Source organism: Rhea pennata, chromosome 4, assembly GCF_028389875.1.
Source record: "Rhea pennata isolate bPtePen1 chromosome 4, bPtePen1.pri, whole genome shotgun sequence".
Classification (NCBI taxonomy): domain Eukaryota; kingdom Metazoa; phylum Chordata; class Aves; order Rheiformes; family Rheidae; genus Rhea; species Rhea pennata.
Genome location: NC_084666.1, coordinates 14,421,814 through 14,429,520, shown reverse-complemented (window position 1 = coordinate 14,429,520; position 7,707 = coordinate 14,421,814).

Below are 7,707 nucleotides of genomic sequence, written 5' to 3'. Positions count from 1 at the left end.
ACTAAAATACACCACTTAAGACTTCTCTATGGGGGTTATAACCTGGAGATTGTCACTAACCTACTACTGTTGATTAGCTTGGCCATCCCAACACTCTCTAGAAATTATCTTTTTCTCTCTGTCTCAAGCCTCATGACTGATTTGCTTTGCTTTCAGAATTCAGCTTTGTCTGTGCTGGAAATGGGGCAGGGAATTGTTCGTTCATCAGTTCTTTAAGATGTAATGTGTTTCTGGAAGCCGCTTGAAACAATTGTTCATATTTTCCTCAGGCAAAGGAATCTAACATTTGCTCTCCGCGGTCTGCCCTGAGCCTAGGATTCAAGACGCTCTTGCTCCCCGTATGTTCCCGCAAGGCAATTGGATGTCCTTCCTGCCAGTTCTGGCGGAGGACACTGATTCGAGGCCCCATATGTGGAAAGTCCTGAATGTGCTTGGCAGAGTTCCTCTGTTGCTATACTTTAATTCTCAGTGTGAACCCTATCTTTCTCGAATCATTCCTTGCTTGTCATTTTCATTTCTTATTTTTCACTATCTTTTCATTTTGACTAGTTCCTTTTCAAATCTGCACCACTTGTAGACATTTGATTGGTTTAAATTCATAAGTACTGGTCCATGTTTTAGATTTCTTAGTGTCTAGGGTGCTTGATGTCTTCAACTGCAGTTTTCTGAAGTAACATAAAGTAAGTAATTCAAATACAGTGATAATAATGATGGATATTTTACAGAATATAAGTAGATTTTTTTTTTCAAGTCCTTAGATCTCTTGCTGTGAAGTATCAGTAATCCTGTGCTAATAGACATCTATGCTGTCTGGATGTAGCTGGTCATGGTTTTCCTTTTATCATCTAATTGAGCGGGAATTATTCCTGTGGTAACCAGATCCTGCAGGGTTAATACTATTTTTCTGAAGTAACTGCTGTCATTGCTTGCCATCATTTTTTGTCATGTTTTTTCAAAGGATCTTTTCTTGCACAAATTGTCAGTTTAAAGGAACCCAAAATGGGTTACCAGGATAGGAAAAACTCTGCTGTTTTAAACAAATGATAAAACTCTAATCTTACAAATATGAAAAAGATATGCAGTGCACGTGATGAGGTTTTGCTTTTGCAGCAAGCAAGACTTACCCATATAAAACCCTTTGCATCCAGGATATAAAACTAATGGTACTATATGTTAATAGCAGTACATTTTAAGACAAGAGTACCCTTCTGATACTAAATAATTAGAAAAGTTACACAGGTGCACTTCATTCCTTGAGTTTCTCATTCACTTCAATTCTTTCATTCCACCCTGACAGTGATTTTCCAACACAGCACCTTGCTGTTTAGTAACATCTCTGTTTGCAGTTCTCTGTTTTTCAGTATTAATTTTTTAAAAAGCTTTAAAGCTTTATTTTAAAAGCTTAAAGCTGTATTTAAAGCTTTATTTTAAAAGTTAACTTGCAATGGATAGCTGCTGCAGCCTTTGCACCTAATTCTAATAAACCATTACTCTATAAAAGGAGCAGTTCATCATTTTTAATAAAGGAAGCTGGCTCATTTGTGACTTGTTTTACAGGCTCCCTCTTATTTCTCCTCATAATTTCATTTGTTATTTAGATGTTGGTAGTAAGTAGATGCTTTTGTACGTCTAACTATCTTTAGACATTTAAATATCTTTTTAAATAATGAACGTATTTAGGAGCCCCAAAACAGACAAAGAGGCTTTCAAAAGTATACAGGACCTCACTTGTCCACAACAAATTTCCACACCTGATTTCCACAGCAGAACAACACAGATAAAAATGGTCTTAGACAATTATCTAAATGTTTATAGGTTTAGGCTCCTGTCTCGTTTAAATGCTTTTGAAAACTTTGCCAATTATTTTCCATTCATTTCATCATTTCTTCTCATGAGATGTTTAAATACTGAAGTCAAAGCTTTTGTAAGTGCTGACCTAAATTACTGAAAGTGATCAGTAGTTTCTCGTGCCTCAGATTGTGGGTGCTCAAATTAAGAGTGGATCCTGACTAGGTGGAGCTCTCCCCTTTGCTTTCTGAAAGTCTTTCAGTTTCTCCTCTAATGATTGAGATACTCTAAAATCATTTGCTTCTTTTGGAAATTTCAGTCAGTGGATATTGAAGTGAAAATGAAATTCTCTTCAAATTATAGCACATGTACAAATTGAACTAAAAAGCATTGACACAATGTAGAGGTTTGAATTTTCATGTACAAATTAGAAAATGTCAGATTGCTATATTTGCTTGGACATGTTCTATTTGTCCACTGAAATATAGTGAGATCAAAACTATGGGCAAAAACTTAATGGCAGCTTTTCAAAAATTATCCCATTAACCTGATGAGTTTCTAATTACAGTAAGATATAAAAGCTTTTTTTTTCAGAGCTATATAAGATTTTGTCCTAACAGTTTTTTTAAAGATACGCTGCTGTTAAAATGATTTAGCTGCAGTGTTTGAGTATAATTTGTCCTATATTTCTTTTGCTTTCTCTGAGGAGTTACATAACTTTTTCATTTCTAATGACTTTTCCTAAATATAAACTGTGATGTTATATTATGCACCTTCTTTGGCTCCAGACCAATTAATTTCAAGTGGTTCAAGGCCAAAGAGAAGTCTAGGATCTCCTCCTAGAATCCCTGGTGAAAGGTCTGTTTATGCACTTCTTGGTTTGTTTTAAATAAATGATTCAGCAGTTAACTCAGTCTTTTGTTGAAATTGATCTGATCCTCAAAATGAATGTATTACTCTAACAGAAGGATTATTTGGATATCTGCATGACCTTGGGCAACTCAGATGCTGTTTAAAATCCATTTGTATGGTAGCCAAAACATTACTGTGCTTTTCTAAATCAGATAACTTTAGCCATTTAAATGAAGGTTTAAATCATAAACTGGATTAACCTGGGAGGAGATCAGTGACCAACCTCACTTTACCCCTAAAGCAGTCATTCCCTGCCTTTAAGTAAGCCCCATCACTGCTCTCTCCCCAAATCTTCCTGCCTGAGCTCCACTGCCTCATCGTCAGGACTGTCACCTTTGTGCCCCAGCTCAGCAAGGCTGCAGGTCTGGTGGTAGGAACGGCAGGAGGCTTGGAGCGCAGTCTGTCTGTCAGGACCGCTCTCCCTCTCTCCTTCAGATCCAGAGCGCTCAGCTCTGCTGCTGCATTTCTGCGCCTTATCCTCACTACGAGACAAGGCTGCAGCTCTACAGATGGTGTGAGGGTGCCTGGTGCATAATCTACCTTGCAGCACTTCTCCCTCCTGCAGGATCTGCCAGCACGGAGTACTGACTCTCCCAGCAATGCTTCTGGTTTTTTGCTGCTTTACATTTTGTATCAATGCATCACTGCTTTTTGCTTCATGATTTGAGAAATGCTGCTCCTGAGAATCTAAGAGCTTATAACTTCCTCCATTTCAGTATTGTTCCAGTGTGGACAATTTGCCTTCTGAAAAATGTTATTTAAGTATCTAACTGAAAATGACATATTTTTGCAAATTATCATTTTCTGTTATCCTCTGTTATCCGTAGGATATCCTCATCTGAAACTGTCTCTGACTCAGTTTCAAGTCATGTTTGTTCATGCACAGGTTCACAGCTCTTGTTTTCACACAAATGTCTGCTTATCCATTTCTGCATGGATTTAGCAATTCTGCAGTGGTTTGCATATAAGCTTATCACATACAGAAATGAGAGAATAAAATGCTAAAGAGGAAGGATGGATTTAATCTTGTAAGAAGTCAAGTTTTAGCTTAAGTGCTGTCCAGGCATGGATTTACTGGATATACAGAAAGACTAAAGGGGCTATATACACCTTAGTGCAGTAGCCACAGAGCTAGCTGTATCTGTCTGACTTTGCCATGCATTTCTTGAATCTCCTTACATCACTTAATCTCTGTTTTTTCCTATTGCTGAGTAATGGAGTTCAATATTAAGCTACAAGGATAGTGTGAAGCTTAACTCTCTAATCGTTTTGAACATGTTTTCAGACCTGCAGATGGAACGAGCATATAAAATGTGCTTTCTTGAAGATTATTGGGTTATTAAAATGGACTAATGGTTTGTGAGCATTTATCTGAGAAAGCTATTCTTCCTTTGGTATTTGCAAGTAACCTCAATACTGACAGGATGCACCTATTTCAGGTTAGATAAACTGCCGAGACACCTGACAAATGACAATAGGTGGTACTTCTTTACTTCAGCAGAGATTGTCCCTTTTCATGAGTGCTTATGTTGCACAAGCAATTGCTGCATTGCACTGCATCAGCACTGTTCCTAATCCTGATTTGGAAACATCAACTGATAACTTGACAAAGCGTGACACATGGTATGTTAAAGTGTTTTCAGCTGCGCTAACACAACAAATTGTAATGGCTCCAAAAGAGCCATTTCACTTGATTGTGTCAATAAACTACAAACCACAAAGAAAAAGATGCATGGCCAATCTGAATAAAGCATCGTCAAATCCTGGTGTGTTAATGGTCACAATTTTTTTCTCTTTTTTCAGAAGAAATATTTTTCAGAAAAACAACTGTGTATTTACTAGAGCTTTTGCCACTGTTTAATCAGAAGTCCAGCCTCATCACACTTCTCAATCTATATTATTTTTATCATTTCCATGTGTAGAGAATGCATAACTCCAATCCTCATACTTCTGCTACAAAATGAAGGCTTGGCATATGTTCTCAGTTTAGGTTAAAACGTAGGCTCTCTTGTGCACTTGTTCTTTCTCCAGTTTTTGTGCGACATAAGCCTACTGTTATTTAAGGAAGACTTCAGTATCGTTTCTTGGACAAATTGCCAGCAGGAACAAACTTAGGATTGCTGCCTATTTTTCCACATTAGGAAGGACTACACCTGCTTGATGATGGTCCAGATTTTCTCCTTTCTTAGTAGGGCTGATGGTACACACAGAGTAAATTTGAACCTCACTGAGGCTGTTAAGGTTTCAGAGTAAGTAAATCAGGGTACAATTTGACTTAATGAGCCTAGCCACCAGGTCATTAATTCAGCAGCATGGGCTGCTTTTTCTGTTGCCTGCACACCAGTGAAAATCCACAAGGAGCTATCACATTTCCTCAGAGATCACTAACGATCACGCTGTCTGTGACTCTTAAGTGCCTCGGCAAGGATGTGCATTAATCATTAAGCACCCGGAACTTGCTGAGTTACCCTGTAGAAGATACAGATATGAGGACAGGTCTTTCCCAGAATTTACAATCCACTGAACAACCACAGTAAAATGACCTACAGTAGGAGCCCTGCAGAAAAGAAGTGTCTTTGTTCTGAAGATATATTTTTTCTATATAGTATTTATGTTAATATTTAGCTTTTTGCATCCTTAAGGGAGCAGCTTCTGACTAGGGAGCACGGCTGTTTCCTCAATAACTTATCTCGTTGTGTTTTCTAAGATCATCAGGAGCAATCCATCATTGGTTATTTGACACTAGAAATGAAATCCTTTGACTGCTTATTTCACATACCTTACAAATGAAGGTAATGGCTTTGTCACAGGTATTTTTGTGTGTATGTGTACATACATACATATAGACACACGCATCTTTTTATCTGTCATATCATAGTATCTGGAATGAACTGCACTTAAAATGAAATATGGCAAGCTATCTGGAATAGTACCAAGTGGCAACAGCAGAGTAGCTGCCTATCAAAAACACTATGTAGGGATTTTTCTGTTTAACTATAGAACTGAATAAGACTGCATCTAGTTAGCAGCTCATAAAAGGCTGATTTACCATTAAAGAAATGCACAGTGCCAAAGAAAAGAATAACTTATATCACGGTCAAGCTATCCAAATTTCTCCTTTTCTCTAAAAGGGACATTAAAACAGATTTCCCTGTGAATATACTCAAATAACTGAAATAAAATGCCTCATCAGTAAAATGGGGAATTTATCTCCATACTTCTTAATCTGGTACTGAAACACTAACTTCCTCTGATATCTTCCGCCAACAGAAGGGCCCCAAAATAAAATTACAGAAGTTGGAGATAAAAGGTCCTAGTCAGTCAATTCATTAAACCACTTGCCATGTTATCTCTGCTCCCTCTAACATACTGTCAAATGTACTTATAATAATCATCACTTGGATTTTTTATGTCATTTGCATTCTGAACAACTTTGGCTTCACGCACAAATGAATGGATTACACTCATCCATCCGTAGCTTATTCATCTGTTCAAGAACATTTATTTGTATGACAAGGGTATTGCCAAAATTAAATAATCAAAGTGGTTGTTTTTGAGAAACCCCTTCATTTCCACTTACAGGTGCAAATTTCTGTATAAAATGAGTGAAATTTTCTTCAACTTAACACAGCCAAGTATGATTTATGAAATGTTACTCAAGTAAGGCAAACTTATTTTACACTTTATTTACTCAGAACAGAACACTGATGGGAGAAATAAATGAGACAGGCAAGATGATCCATAGTCAGAGACACGGGCTGCTTTATTGCACAGCTAGGAACAGAATCTGGGCCTCTTGCATCACAGACCATCGACCTCGAAAGAAAAGAGATGGAATGCATTTTGGATTGAACAACTGGAACAAACCACAAAAAATAAATCACTATGTATTGAGAGCTAATGATCGAATGCTGACCTCATCTGACACACACATGGATCAAGATGCTCTGACTATACAAGGCTGCAAAAATACAGCATTGGGGCAGTATTTGAATACTGCTGCCCTTACAATGCTCAGAGGTGAATTCATTACTTCAGAGTCCTCCTCTTCTCTGTTTGGTATGCTCTTCTACAAAATGATCAGAACTGCTTGCTCAGTATTGAGAGAGGCACAACAATCAATTTTTACCTTGAAAATGTTTTATGTTGGTTTGGGAGTATTCTGTTCTATATTTGAAGTATGCTACTCTATTGAGAATGTTTTAAAAATAAGTAATAGTCCACTGTTCATTCTCATCTTCAAGTATGCTTATTTTTCTGCTGCAAAGGTAGTTACTCAGCTAGCAGGTTAACTGATTAAGCTGTAATTCCCAGAACTGCGCTGACAACACTAACTTTAGCAGTGATGTTTATGACAAAAAAACAAAGCCAATGAAAGAAAATCCATTTGCTTTGTGTCCTCTGGAAAAAAAAGAGAGGAGAAAAAAAATCAATTATTTGCTAAGCAGAAAAAAAAAGGAAAAGAGACGATAGGAACGGGAATAGCTTCCTTTTTTTAAAAGAATTGAGGAAAAAAGTTAATAGTATCATTTTAATCTGAGAGATTTCTTTTGATGGCAATAGGATGGTATACAGTCTTTAGTACCTTTCTGTATTAATTCTACATCAGATTCACTGAGATCTTCCTATCTTAAATGTATGAAATCATGGCTTCAGTGAAGTCAATAGGACTTTCTCGAATGACTGCAATGGAACTCAAGTTTCACTTGTACTTTCAACACCCATTGAATAGCTCGTGTGACAGCCAAAAAAAGTGTCCAATGTGATTTTAAGTTCCTAAACTGAAAGCAATAGTCATAAAAATTAAGGGCTTTCTGAGATTTGAAAAACAAAACAAAACTAGTTTAGTTTTGTTTGCTCTGCATAGAAAAGCCTGAACTTCCATTAAAGGCATGAAATTCTGACTTCTACACAGAAAGGCATCTCACTCCTGAGATACCTCTGGTTTTCTCTTCCACATCTGCTTCCTCAGATCTCTGCAGATACCTCATGAACTTTCACTGGGAT